Raw genomic sequence first — 14,076 nt, forward strand, 5'->3', positions numbered from 1 at the left:
TCAGGTTTTAGTCTTGTGATGCCTCCTTTTGGTTTTCTGTTCTTTCCTCCATCACGTGGGGAGGTTAACAATGGCAGCTTTTATCTTGATTTTGATTTCGCTCTTCTCCCAGACTTGTCTGACTGTTTCTGACCCTTTTCTATGGGTCCCTGCCAGAAGTTGCTTTAGACTTGAGGCAGGCTTTCAGGCCTTGCTCTGAGCCAATTCTCTTTGGGTGGATTTTTACCCACAAGGGGATGGGTAACTTTGGTTACTTAAGTTATAAACTATATTCTTGTCTTTTCGGTATTGTTCACTAATTGTGTTTAAGTTCCTTTTCAATAAAGGTCTTATATGTTTTGTCTTAATGGGGCAGATGGCAGAACCTATTTACAGCAGACAGGTTTGGGGGTTCTGAGGTTCCCTTCTCCCTTCTCTGTAACATATTCTTGCGGTGCAGGAATCTGGAGATTTGGGAAAGATTAAGGTTGGAGCCAGCTTCTTTGCTAACACCTGGTGGTCAGCAATTGTGATGCTATCTTCTTAGGAATGTTCTTTTTCCCTTGGAATGTAAGAAAACAAGGTGTTATATGGCACAAAGGAACATTGGACACCAGGGATAACATTGCACCAGTGCTGACTCAGTGGATTTGCATCCAAAAGCTGAAACCCAGGGTCTCCCTGGTGGTGCAAGGGGTTAATTCTCAGCACTGTGAAGATATGAGAAGCCACTACAGCATGAATTTGATCCCCAGCTAGGGAGCTAACCCCCATGGTGCAGCAGACCTCTCCTGTCTTGCCCCCTGCTCCCCTCAACAGTGTATTTTAGTAGATCCGCCTGTTCTGCTCCCCACTCTGTCTCTGGTGAATCTTCTCCCTTCCCCCCACCCCATGCACCTCTGGCTTACACCCCAGTTCTTGTATGCATAAATAAATAAATTTTTAAAAAATGCTGAACCCCATTTGTAGGAATTCAGGGGATTGTATACACATTGAGCCAATAAAAACTAATATATATGCATCATTCCTGTTTCACAGCTACTTTTCATTTTATGCAGACATTTACATTTTGAGATCAGGTAATTTGACTTGCATATCTGCTAGCTGATTCCTTTTCCCTCTTGAAGTACCATGCAACTGAATGACTGGCGTTTGTACCAGATTGGTCAGATCAATTTTGCTCATAAACACTTTGCTTTAGTAGAAAGAAGAGTTGTTTGAAGCAATGTGGGAAATGATGGAACGCTAGAAAAATGGAAATAGGGTCTGTTAAAACATTTGTTGATAGGGGAGGTTAGAACAGTCTGATATCATTAGAAAGGGGAGGTTACAGGGTCTCTGCTCGACCCAAAGAAGGGTGGAGCTGAGTAGTGAATGGAAGTTAGGAAAACCTAGGAAAAGGACTTGGGTGAGGAAGGACTTAAGAAGAAGACTGAGAAGACATGGAGGAGGCACATGGAATAGAGAGACATGAGAAGAAGCTGTGCTTGCTTCTCTGTCTTGGCCTGGAGCCAGGGACTTGAGGTCATGGAAGGAGACACTTAAGAGAAACAGTTGTGGGTGAGAGACCTGTGGGGAAGCTGATAGTGGTAACCTTTATCTTGAATTGTATTTTTAATGCGGAGAAAGGATGTCCTGACAAATGCCATTAATAGGTTTTATGGCCCCCACCCCCATCCCAAACCAAAGTGATTTAAGATACTCACGATTAAAACTCCTATAATGTCATCATCACCAAGGAGAGGATTGCTGGGAACAGAGGGTGGAGTTAAGCAGCCAGGTTTTGTATATAACCAGACATGTGAGCCTTGGGGGTCCTTGGTTCTTCACCAGCTTTCAGTGTGTTATTGGATTTCCAACTCTGTAGAACTGGTAGGATGCATTTACCAAGTTATTGCTTTCTCTTTCTCCCTAAGTTATTCCTTTCATCATTCCCCCCCCTCCTTTTTTTGCAAATAAACCCTTCATTAAGCTTCTTGTGTGTGCCTGCAGTTGAGTCTCATTATAAGTCTCTTTTAAGCATGTGGATAAGGACCCACAGTCAGGCCAACCCCTTTCACATTGGGGTTGCCCTGTAACAACTTGATTTCATTCCTTTCCCTACAGACATACCTGTTCCCTCTGCCACTTCTTACATTTCCACACCAGAAGATACCTTAGACTTGTGGCAGGTTTTTAGACCTAAGTGGCCCTGTTAGGCCAACATTTTTGGCTGTACATTTACCCATAGGGGTGGGTAATTTGGTCCTTCTTCTCTCTTTTGCACACTAATTTCTGCACTGCACACTAATTCTAATAAAGTTCTTTTCTATTGAAAGTCTTTTTTTAAAAAAGATTTATTTTATTTATTTATACAAGCACTGGGTACAGTCAGAAGCTCAGGAGGGTGAGAGAATTCACCAGAGCCAGAGCAGGGAGCAGAACAGGCAGAAGGACTGAAGTACACTGCTGAGGGGAGCAGCGGGGGGCAGGAGGGGTCTACGTGCCATGTGGGGCAGGAGAGGTCTGTGCGCCATGTGGGACCCTCACTGGCAGCCGGTGATCAAACCGGCGCTGCAGAGGCTGCAGGCAGCTTCGCAGCCCAGCGCTCAACCGCTGTGCCACCAGGGGAAGCCCTCTATTCAAAGTCTTAAGCACTAAGAGTATGTATGTCTTTATGTGGCGGATGGTAGAACCCATTTAGAGCATAAGGGTTTGAGGTCCTAGGTGCCCCCCAATCTGCCTGCTAACATGTTGACACTATAAGTTCTTTCACACTAAAAGTGTGCTTTGCCTCTGTACACACGGATGGCCAGCGCCCTTTAGAGTGTGCAAGTTCAAGGGTTCCTAGGTATCCCTTGCTCATGTGCTAACACACTGAGTCGTATTTTGTAAGTCGTGTCCGTGTGTGTGTGTCTGTGTGTGTGTGTGTTACTATAAATCACCAAACTGGGTCCTTTGCTAGAAAGCAAAACTATGTTTCATGAGAACTGTCTTTACATGAATGAGTTTTATTCAAAATAGCTATCAAAGGTGTTGGAGGGATCGGCATCCCAAAAACAACGAGCTCTCCGAACAGAAGTAGTTCTGGGATTTCATAAAGGGTAAAGGAATTGAGGCACATTGGGGCTTCATGTTTCCGCGTCCCAGGAGGTGTGGGGCAGTCTGTGACAGGAGTCAAGTTGTTTGACTTTTCCAGGAGGGTGTTTTCTCAGCAGTCAGCAGATGTGTGTTTCTGACACCATATCAACTCAGAAAGATAGAGAATTGTATTAGGAATGTAACACAATAAATCTTCCAAGTTCCCAGGAATGCAGGTGAAGCCAGCTAACAGTTAATATACAAGGAAGTAAGAATGGGTGAGATAGTAGTTAATCCTAGGGAGGAAATGCAATTTAATGATTAGATATTTTTCCTGAAGAAGCAATGCAAAAGAGTTGTTAGAATTTAATTCCATGCATTCCTAATTTTTGTCTAGGGGACAATGGCAAAACGGAGGGGATCTTGCTCCATTACCAAAATAATTTTCTGACAAATGGTGATCTTTTTGCCCCTAGAACTCTGAATGACTTCTTCAGCTTTAGGCATAGGTTGCAAATTTAGTGGCATCAAAATTTTGTCTTTCACACATAGTAGCTGTTGAGTCCATGACAAGTGTTTGACAAAAAGAGTTAGCACAGAGTTTCAGTAATATCTGCCTAGGTGGAGATGTAAGGCAGAGATTATAGAAGTTTTGAGATGCCCTTGTTTGCACTTAGTTCCTCTAAAGTATTTTTCTTTTTTTTATACCTCAGAGTAATTACAGTATATTTCTAAATAGGAAATTCAACAACTGTATTGGGAATCCTAAGTATTAACTAGAGTCAATCAAAACAATATCTTCATTTAGATAGGAAGGAATATTAGATAATATTTTGTATTTTCAGATGTTTAGTATTTTGTAAAACCTGTGTGTGTGTGTGTGTGTGTGTGTGTGATCAGTAAACTCAAAGCAACTGGAACAATGAATTCAAAAGCAACTGGAATTCATAGCAACTGGAACAATTAAAAAGACTTACTTAAGATATACAAGTATTCAAGAAATATTTTTCAAATAAATAAACCAAGCTTATGTTATAAATAAATCATTAATTTGATAAGTAAAAACCAGTAAATCAGTCAACAGTTGTACTTAGAACCTACTCCTCTAAGCTCCAGATATAATGCATTTTTTTTCTATAGTAGATACTTTTGATGTCACAAATAATATCCATGCAGATATGGAGGCTAATGGGGGAATAAGAAAAGATTATTTTAGAAAAGATAGAGCCAGTTAACAGTAGGCAGAAGTCTCAGAAACATTTGGAAGTAATAAATATTTCCTTGATTAGCTCTCTAATTGTATATTCAAGGCTCACTAGCCTAAGGCATAGAAAATCTATTTCCAACGTCAGTAGTAATGCATCAGGATAAAAACTGAAAAATTCAGTCTTCAGAGGAATGTCATATGTGATCTATTTGAAGCAATTCGGGAACTATGTTAAGTAGTTTGACTACATATGTCAGTTTTCATATGTGAGTAGTGTCCTATAGATGCTTTCTTCAGTTTCCATATGTTTTTAATACATAAGTGAAGCTGAATGATACCACATCTGATCCTTCCCTTAGGGAATATAAGACTGTAACAGGTAGGCTAACTCCTTAGAAATAGAGGGTCTGTACTACAAAATTCCAAACATAAACAGAAGGGAAGGTAGTAAATTATGTGTTGAATTTCTAGCAGTTCATTTTCCTGTGAAATGGTGCAATTCAATTTCAAGCCTCAAAACCTTGTAAGTTGAATTCTGTTTATTCTGGGTCTATTTACTTCCTCTAGACAAGAATTTTAAATGTGTACTTATAATTCTGTTATGAGATCTCATTTTTCCTTCTCGTTTTAATGTGCCTTTTCTGAAATAGCAACGATACTTTTGTCATTATTTTATTATTGTGTTTTGAAAATAACTTTTCTATTTCTCAAAGGTACTTCCTAACAATTCTAATTATATATGATTTTCCCTTTCCCTGACACCTTTTTGACATTTCAAAGAGTAACAATCTAAAGGCTAAATCTTAAGCTGGAAAATACATTATTGTTCAGGGGTAAATAAAGAAGGTGGGAGAATGCTCTATTTTGTCTGCAAGGTAGGAAGGAAATACCAGCACATTGTTATATAACCCTGATTCTGCAAAGAATGAGATTAGGTGATGAGATGACAGTAAATGAAGTAGTTTTATGACTTTAAATAAAGGGGGATAGGGACAAAGAGATATAAACCACAGAGAAACTAACAATTTTTTTAGGTGACATGAAAAGATCTTTAAGAGGGCACATTTGAATGAGATTTGAAGGAGAGAACTGGTGTTATCCAAACAGCAATGTAATGGTATGTGATTAGTCGAAATGTAATTATAGCAGAAATTCTTTTTTTTTTAATTTTTTTAAAAGATTTATTTATTTATACAAGCACTGGTTACAGTCAGAAGCGCGGGAGAGTGAGAGAATTCACCAGAGCCAGAGCGGGGAGCAGAGCAGGCAGAAGGACTGAAGTACACTGCTGAGGGGAACAGCGGGCGGCAGGAGAGGTCTGCGCACCATGTGGGACCCTCCTCCGGTGGTCGGGGAGCAGCCGGGGATCGAACCGGCGCTGCAGAGGCTGCAGGCAGCTTCTCAACCCAGCGCTCAACCGCTGCGCCACTGGGGAGGCCCTACAGCAGAAATTCTTAAGTTGATTTTAAAAAATACATCAGGTAGGTTAGTAAAAGAAGTTGGGGATAAACTGATTAGTTGGTTTGATGAAGTCAGACCATATTTTGCAAGCCATAGATAATACATGGAGCAAGTAAATGTGATTCAAAGAGGATAAAAGTCATATAAAACGAGATTGGGAGGATAGAAGTAAAGCTTATTTTGAAGGATGTTAAAAAACAGCTTTGGATTGAGTGATACTGCCCAGTGGGTGACTCTGGATTTCTGGGAATGATCTTTAACAATAATTCAAACTTTAGATTTAGTTCTTAAAGTATATATCAGCATTGGAGATAAATATTTAAGAATCATAATAAAACAAGGAATGAATGTCATGGACAATGTCATGGACTGACAGAAAGAGAACGTAGAAGTAAAAGAGAAAAGTATTGAAAATCAAACATGAGAGACCATCAAAATATGCAGAGCAGCCATAGGAAAATATCACAAGAGGAAACTCTGAAAGAATATAGTAAGGGAAATTGAAAGTAACTTGTTAAGAAAATAAACCATTGAGTCAGAAATTTGCATATTAGCAATTATTTTTCAAGAACTTTTTATTAGGCTAGTATATTTTAGTGGACTTATGGGCAAATCTGAAGTAAGGTTCCACATCCAAGAATTCTGGTGTTTAAAAGAAGAAAAATATCAAGGCAAACAGGCTAGCAAAAAGGGAATTTTATGAAGGGACACTTGATTTTTTATTTTCCTAAATTAAGGAATCAGGGCCTCCCTGGTGGTGCAAGGGGTTAAGATATAGCACTATGAAGCTATCAATAGTCACTGCAGGAAGAGTTTGATCCCCGGCCAGGGAGGTGACCCACTTGGTGCAGCAGACATTTCCTGGCTCGCTGGCTGTTCCCCTCAGCAGTGTATTTCAGTAGATCCTCCTGTTCTGCCCCCCACTCTGTTTCTGATGAATCCTCTCACACACACCCCCACCTCTGGCTTGTATCCCAGTTCTTGTATGCATAAATAAATACATCTTTTTTAAAAATAAGGAATCAATGAATATGTAGAACTTTGATTGTTTACCTGCCAAACCAAACATCAAATAACTAATATAATTTCATCTGACAGTGTTTTGTTTTGTTTTTTCTCTTTCTCCTATGCTCCAGAAGCATATATGGACCCTTTAACAAAAAAAAAGTGTTACTCATGAACAGACAATACACAAAAGTCACTCACTCCAGGAACAATTAGGAGAGTCTCACATATTACTGGCGTGGTGATCAGAATGTGGAATGGATTTCAAACCTCACGTGGGTCTTTTTAGTCAAGTATCCCAGCAAGACACAATCTCCACATGTAGGCAGGGCAGCCCTATTATAATATATTCTCCAAGGGCTCACATACCTTTAATGATTCTTCATCTGAATTGACTAAACTAGATTGTTTTTTGGATCAGACTAATCTAGAATCTAGCTGTTCTAGAAAAGCAATAAAATATCCTAAAAAAAGCAATAGAATATCCAAATTTCCAAATATCCAGATTTCATAAAGCCTTTATTTTTCCCTTCAGTTATTGAGCCTGCATGGTGATTCCTCATGTCTTCATTTATTCCACTCAGTACTTAATTAAGTGAGGTTGACACCATAAGCTCTGGAGAGAAAGTTTTCAAACCTTAAAGTAAAAAAAAAATACTTTACCATATCACTTTTTCATGCATGGTAAGTTCTGAGAAAGTTTTCCTTATATATTCCTCGCACAAGAAAACTGCCTCTATATATCCAAGGTCAGTCATCAAGTCCCTCTTGTAGACAGCTTTTTAGTATGTCTGCCCTTCCCCTTATACTTTTTTCTTCAGTAAGTAAAGTAGCCTTTTCGCATCTATACACTATTCTGAAAATGCATTATTTATGAGTTTGAATTACTTGAGCTCGCAGCTGTCATACACATGTATTGCATTTTTGATGTATTAAGATAAAAAATAAAATTACAAGAAACTTTGATTTTATTTCTCAAATGTCCCAGAGACTGGATTTGGGAATGGATGCTTAGATCTCCAAGACTGGTGACAGAGCAATATTTCACTTAGGGGAGAGAGTCTCTCTTGGCATCCTGTTCCATGCATCACCAGTACAATGGTGTTTTGAGAATATACTACCTAGTCTCACCTGTCAGTGGAGCACTGGGGAGAAGAGAGGAGTCAGTTTAATTATTTATTAGCACTACGTGTCATTGGAGTGTCACCAGCTAGTACTCAGGCACATCACCCCAGATATGAGGACAGTATTTGTATTTTTTTTTTCACATTCAGTACTTTTATTTAATTTTTTAGCAGATAATTACATACCTTCCCTCCCTTTCCTTTAAGTTAGTGTGACAATTTTCCATCATAAACTAAGGAAAGAGAAGGCTTGGTCAAGCATGGAATGAAATAACATAAACAAAACACAAACCAAAATCCAAATCACTGCTGCTTTACAAAAAAAAACTTTCACCAGTTATATTAAAAAAAAAAAAAAAAAAAAAAAAAACAAACAAACGCACAGACACTGTTTGTGAGCTATGTCTGCTGTGTTTCCTTTCGGCTGGCTTTCCCCACCATCAAGCAAATGATGGGGCTGCCATCAGCCCATCTGTCAGTTTGTCACGCTGATGGCTGAAGCTCACTTAGCTTCACATTATCCAGAGGCCCCTAAAATCCCAAATTGTCATGCCTCCATCAATGCCAGTAGTGCAAAATCTGTGACAATCTTGCTTGTCTACTTCACAAATAGACTCTTGAGTGATGCTATTTTGGTGCAGTGTCTTCAAGGCCATTTTGTGATCCTCGGTCGTGACCTTCTTATACATGGAGCTACAGGGTCCCATGGCAGAGCTAGAGACTGTATTTCGGAATGTTTAGCTTGGAAAGGTAGGTCAAGCAGCCACCGTTACCATAGTTAAAGAATATCGGGCAGCAATCAGAACCAGCAGCCACAACACTCTACTCAGAGAGAGATGACACACAAACGAGGCGCAGGATTCTGTTTTCGGAGTTGAAATCTGCAAGCTTTTTGAGGCATCAGCAGCACAGAGTGTTGCAGTGGCCGATCCAGGCCAGGGAGCTGGTGCTGATGAGGAAACTGACCCCATGTGCCCGGCTACCTACGCCACTTCCACCAAACTCTGACATCAGCTGACCAAAAGACATCCTGCTGCCTAGGACACACTGACTGGCTTCTCATCCATTTCTTTAATGTAGGCAGAAAACACTCTGTACCCTCTGTATTCGAAATCAAATGATCCTGCTGGTAGAAAAACATTGTTGGGGTCTCTAGCATGGAACAACTGGCTTATTTTACGTGCTTGCTTACCTGCCAGTCATTCTCAGACTGGAAGTCACAAACCGAAATGAGTCGTGTTCCACTTCCCACAGCAAATTTGTTCTCTAGTGAGGACCACTTGACAAAAGTAGTCAAACAATTAATTCTCAGGATCATCAGGGTTGGCTTCTAGACACCATCTTTCTGACTTCAGACACAGGCTTGCAGTCTGTCTAGTGACAAAGCAGTGACTCTTGGGAGCCTGGTCTATACCTATGATGTATCCACTGTGCTGCTGGAATTCAGAGCTTTCACCCACGGTTCACATTCCTCTTGGAGGTGTGGAATTTATACTGTTGGGGGTGATCTGAGTGTGATGCCTGTTCCAGGCATGGCAGGTGATTGGCTTGAGTAAAAATGAGTGTTTCAAAGGACAGAAAGCTGGGCCAGGGCAGCTGGAACCCATTTGGAGCAGAAAATTCTAGGACTTTCGTCAGTCCAGGTGGAAAGGAACATGCACACAAAGGTGGAGGACTGAATCTCAGAGGGAGAAACAGTATTTTATTAAAAAAAAATAAAAAATTATTTTTAAAAAAAAATTTAAAATATTTTATTTTAAAAAATATTTTATTTATTTATTTTTTTAAAGATTTATTTATTTATGCATACAAGAACTGGGGAACAGGCCAGATGTGTGGGGGGGGGAGAGGATTCACCAGAGACCAGGTGGGGAGTAGAACAGGCAGACTGACTGAAATACACTGCTGAGGAGAGCAGCAGGTGAGACAGGAGAGGTCTGCTACACCAGGTGGGTAATTCCCTGGCGGGGGATGGAACAAATGCAGCAGTGACTGGCAATAGCTTGATAGTGCTGAGACTTAACCCCTGCACCAGCAGGGAGGCCCAGTGTTTGTATTTTTATGAGTAATATGCTTGAATCCAGGGCGAATAAACCTGTGGTCATATAACAGGGGCTGAAGCTAAAGACTGCTACAGGTGGCATCCCCTGGAGGGTTGCTACTGAGATAGCCCCAGGCGAAATGAGAACAAAGTTTCTGTGGGGATGGAGATTCTGATAAGAAATAGAAGGGACTGCAGAAGCAGCCCCGGTGATTCAGTGTTCAGAATTCGGCTTTCAGGATTTCAGCATTTTTGAGTCTTCAGTGATTCCATGGTCAGCAATTTCTGCCCCCACCTTGCAGATCTTCCAGAAAGCTGTTGTGGGCCTCTGAAAGATGTGGAGAGGCTTCAAGCAGCCAACCTCAGAGAAGAAAAGTTTGGAGGCTTTACAAGTGGCCAAGGGGCAACTGAAACTGTTTCTGGTTTTGCTGTTGTTACAGCCTGGAGGTGAAGGTGAAGACCTGAGCCAGCCCCTGGCTGAGCTGAGTGAGTGGGGCTGTTTGTTGGGTTATTTGGCTGTTGTAGCTGCTGTTTTGAGTGTCGCTTGTTTGGTGCTGTGCTGGGACATTTCAGCAGCTCTGGTGAGTATCTCCTATTGTGTCTTCTGCGGTCTTTGTTAGTTGAATCCTGGCCGATAGTCTGGCTGCCATGTGCTCTAGGCCTCAGTGGCAGGAAGATACCATTTTGGGAGCCTTTGTGTTTAGGACTTTAAAACACTGGATACTGCTTCAGGTGAGGTAAATGACTTTTTTTTTGGCCTTGGTTACTCTTTGTTTTCACTGGTTTGTTAAATAAATCCCATTATTGTTGTTCTCTGAACCTGAGTAGTCTTGCAATTGTGAGTGCAGGTGAAGAACTCAGTGACCAGTAAATTATTTGGGCACTGTCCTTGGCCAGTTGTAGTTCCCCTTGCTGCCCTGTATCTGTCATTACAAGGAGAAAGTGTTATAATTGCAATGTGGATGAAAACAAGCTAAATATGTCCCTTAGGAAATAAAGTATAATTTAATTTTTCTTTATAAAGCTGCTATCCAAAATCTTTAATCATATTCTAGTTATCTTTTTATCCTTCAGGACACATTTGATTTTAAGCCATTATTCTTCTTTAAAGAATAGTTAAGGAAACTATTTGAAGGGTCTCTATAGTTATTCTTGATTAGAAATGTGCTTTATGTTTACTGACTATAACTGTAAACCAGTAAATGATGAAAGAGGAGGTGCATATTAGATGTCTGTTAAAAATTAGTCACATTTTTGGGTAAGATGTTAAATCAATAAATATTCATATATCCCTATGACATGACTGGTGTTATGGTAAATTTTGGGGTGTATGATAATGAATAATTCTTTAATTCAATAGACACTAATCTGAACTGAAAAGAATCATAAATTGTTATAAGGTGAGAAAAACACAAACATGTCTTGGCATTACTATATCAGGACTGTGGAATTCAATCAGGCTTTGGTTTTTATTTTTTTTTTAAAGATTTATTTATTTATGCATAGAAGAACTGGGGTATATGCCAGAACTATGAGGGGTGAGAGGAATCACCAGAGACAGAGTGGGGAACAGAACAAGCAGATGGACTGAAATACACTCCTGAGGGGAGCAGTGGGTGAGTCAGGAGAGGTCTGCTGTGCCATGTGATCTCCCTGACCAGGGATCGAACTCCTGCTGCAGATAGCTTCGTTGGCTGCAGATAGCTTCGTTGGTTGCATCTTAACCCCTTGCGCCACCAGGGAGGCCCAGCTTTGGTTTTCTTTTAATTAATATTTTAATATTATGTTTTTTAAAGAGCACAGTATAGTTACATATGATTGATAACTTGTCTATTATAAATCAAGTTTCACAAGCTTGTGTGTCCTGGATGAACTTAATGGTCATTATCAACTTATTACCTTTCTTTCTCTTAAAAATTATCATTTTTTTCTCCACTTAATTTCAAACATACTGTCCAGAGAATAAATTTTTTTCCTAGAAAACTCATTCCATTAATTATGATAGTTATATAATAGGCTTTCTCTATTAAAAAAAAAAATATATATTTATTCCCAAAACAGTCTCTCACAAGAATCAATTCTTCAAATTACGTGATTCTGTAATTACTAACTTATGGAGGAATGGAGGAACTTTTGAATTTTAATCTTGTACTTTTAGGACAGTTTGTATATTTTATTATAATATGCTTCTCAAATGAGTATAATTAAAATAAAACACTTGTGTAGAATGTATATATATTCAGAAGTAAATGAAAAAGAATTTATTCAAGTATGAAGTATCAATTTGCCAAGAGAATTCATTACTCACTAAGTAGTGAAGACTGAATTTACTATTCTGAATTTAGAACAATCAAGAAAAGCATGCCCACCTGAGATTAAATGAATATATTTTGAAATAATTGTAAAAATAATAAGGATGATGACCAGCAAGGAATGTGTCCCTGTTTTCACATGGTTGAATAGACAGTATGGCAGATTTTTTCAAACTAAGGATAAAGGGGCTATTTGGAAATGCTCGTAGGACCTTAGATTATCTATAAAAACTGTTACATTTTGAGTTTTCTATATTGTAACTTTCTTTTGAAAAATTAAAATCTTGTTAAACTTCATATTAACTATAAGATTATTCAATTTTGGGTCTTCCTCTCTATAATTTTCTTAAAAAATACTGAAAATATTCAATATCATATCCATTGTAAAAGTAAAGACTGCTAACATTTCAGGGCCAATAATTTTGTATTTATATTTTTGTCAAGTAAAACCAAATGACCTAGTGCTTTTGGCAAGCCAAAACTTTTAGTAGTCTAAATAGTGCAAAGAACCAGGGGACCAAAACAGTAGCATAGCATGCTTTAGTGTAGGCAGCATAATTCTAAACAAGAGTTAATATTATATTCACATTCTGTGTGATATTTTTGTTAAATTTAAATCACCTTTTGCTTGCAACCTGTAATGATCTATTATGTAATAGTAATAAATATGCCAGTAATATGCTTTTTCTGACAATGACTGGATTGCATGCTCATTCAATTCATAGCTCATTAAACTGCAGGGTTAATCTTATATTTAAGGTAATGAGGGAGCATTACAATAATAAAATAGCACACCTTTCAAATGGAAAATGATCATTAGTGGATTGTTGGGTAAATCTGAGATCTGACTATCTATAATAAGAAAACAAAACCTTAAAATTTTCAATCCCATGTTTTGCAATATAATTTGTAATCAGTGTAAATTATATTAGTATTATTGAAAGAAAAGATAGGGAAAAAAGACAATATCTGACACATCGTATTTCCAACTTAAACATAAGTTGGTGATGCATTTCTAAAATATCATTATATTCAATTTGATTATTAATTGTAATTTTACTATTTTACAAATAAAGCAAATTTTTATTTGTGATTAATATATAAATTTGATTTCAAGTTAAACAATCATACAATCATAAGCAAAAACAAAATTTAACATAATTCTATATTTTCAAAATTAAAATAACATTAAAATAAGGTAGAGGACAAATTGTATTTTAATGAGAAGAAACTCAAATATAATTCAAGATTAGAGGGTTTGACCTTCTACTGCCACTCCATACCTCTAGGACAGGGCTGGGGGTTGGAGGTAGTTTTCAATTTCCAATGGCCAGTGATTTTATCAGTCATGCCTAGGTAATGATGACACCATAAGTTCTGTAAAGCAGGTATTTTGGAGAGTTTCTTGGTGAACACGATAAGATTTAGGGGCAGTGGCACACCTCGAGAGGGTGTGGAAATTCTGCATTTTTTCCCAATACCTGACCCTATGTAACCTCCTATTTGGTTGGTACTTAATAATACCTTTTGTAATAAATAGGTGATTTAATGAGTAAACATAGAGTTTTCTGAGATCTGTGAGTCACTTTGGCAAATTAAGTGAACTTGAGGAGGGTTCTGGGAATCTCCCATCTGTAACTGTCAATCAGAAGTGCAGGTAACAATTGATCTTGAGATTGATACTTGAAGTTTGAGCACAGAATCATAAGAACCTTCAGTCTACAGGACAGTTGCAACCTGGGCTGTGGCTGACATCTGAAATAATGGGTAGTTGGGAGACTGAGCCCTTTACCTGTGGAATCTAATGCCATGTCCAGGTGGATAATGTTAGAGTTGAGCTGATTTGAGTTGACATCTCAGACACTCTCTTGGTACCTGGGTACCAGG

At 38.6% G+C, this 14,076-nt stretch overlaps 1 pseudogene; it reads right to left on the reverse strand.

Moving 5' to 3' along the window:
* Positions 1 to 8,348: 8,348 nt before the first annotated feature.
* Positions 8,349 to 13,539, reverse strand: LOC119234650 (actin-related protein 2/3 complex subunit 1A-like; annotated as a pseudogene).
* Between the last annotated feature and the right edge of the window lie 537 nt (positions 13,540 to 14,076).

The sequence above is a fragment of the Talpa occidentalis genome, unplaced genomic scaffold, assembly GCF_014898055.3.
Source record: "Talpa occidentalis isolate TD23 unplaced genomic scaffold, MPIMG_talOcc4v2.1 talOcc4.8, whole genome shotgun sequence".
In the NCBI taxonomy this organism is placed as follows: Eukaryota; Metazoa; Chordata; class Mammalia; order Eulipotyphla; family Talpidae; genus Talpa; species Talpa occidentalis.